The sequence below is a fragment of the Triticum aestivum genome, chromosome 1D (genome assembly GCF_018294505.1).
Source record: "Triticum aestivum cultivar Chinese Spring chromosome 1D, IWGSC CS RefSeq v2.1, whole genome shotgun sequence".
Classification (NCBI taxonomy): Eukaryota; Viridiplantae; Streptophyta; class Magnoliopsida; order Poales; family Poaceae; genus Triticum; species Triticum aestivum.
Window position 1 is genome coordinate 359,585,308 of NC_057796.1, and position 961 is coordinate 359,586,268.

Sequence of the window (961 nt, forward strand, 5' to 3'; positions counted from 1 at the left end):
GCGGAAGCCTGAACAGGCCGACACGGAGCGGGATCTGGCCAGGGTAGCGACCCAGTGGCCCGGGACGGTGACTCCTGCTGGACGGCCACCGCGCGGCGCTCGAACGCGCGGGCGTAGTACATGGCCGTCTGGATATCCTGGGGTCCCTGAAGCTCCACGTCCACGCGGATGTGATCCGGAAGTCCACCGACAAAGAGGTCGGCCCGCTGCTGCGCCGTCACGCCCGACGCGTGGCATGCCAGGGCCTGGAAACGGTCGGCGAAGTCCTGAACCGTGGAGGTGAAGGGAAGGCGGCCTAGCTCCGCCAGGCGGCTCCCGCGGATCGGGGGCCCAAAACGAAGGAGGCAGAGCTCGCGGAAGCGCTCCCAAGGGGGCATGCTGCCCTTGTCCTGCTCGAGGGCGTAGTACCAGGTCTGGGCTGCACCGCGGAGGTGGTAGGATGCCAGCCAAGTGCGCTCCGACGCGAGCGTGCGCTGTCCACGGAAAAACTGCTCACACTGGTTGAGCCAGTTAAGCGGGTCCTCCGTGCCGTCATAAGTGGCGAAGTCGATCTTGGCGAACCGTGGCGGCGTCTGGGTCGGCGCGCCATGGCCGACCGGCTCGGCGGTGCGGAGCAGTGATGATGACGGCGCCCGGTCAACGGTGGGGAGACCGTCATAGGCCCCCGCGGAGCCGGACGAGGCCCCAGACTGCAGCGTGGGTACTGGTGGGTTCCCGGCCTCCGTGTAAACTGGCGGTGGCGACGTCCCGGTTAGCCAGGCCGGGATCTGGGACGGTGACGGCGGAAACCGGACCTGCTGGATCGGGAGGTCTCCCGGTGTGGACTGGCCCAGTCCGGAGCTGGGCGGCGGCGGTGGGAGCTGGACCGGCGCGGGCGGCGCGGCTGGGGCTGGCGCGGGCCAGTGCGGCCACTGCGGCACTGGGGCGGGAGCGGAAGGCGCGGATGGCGCCGCGAGAACCG

The 961-nt window shown here is 70.3% G+C and overlaps 1 protein-coding gene across 1 annotated transcript in view; it reads right to left on the reverse strand.

Moving 5' to 3' along the window:
• Positions 1 to 961, reverse strand: part of LOC123182067 (SNF2 domain-containing protein ENL1-like) — a 9,089-nt gene that overhangs the window by 5,540 nt on the left and 2,588 nt on the right. The gene's annotated exons all lie outside the window — the stretch shown is intronic.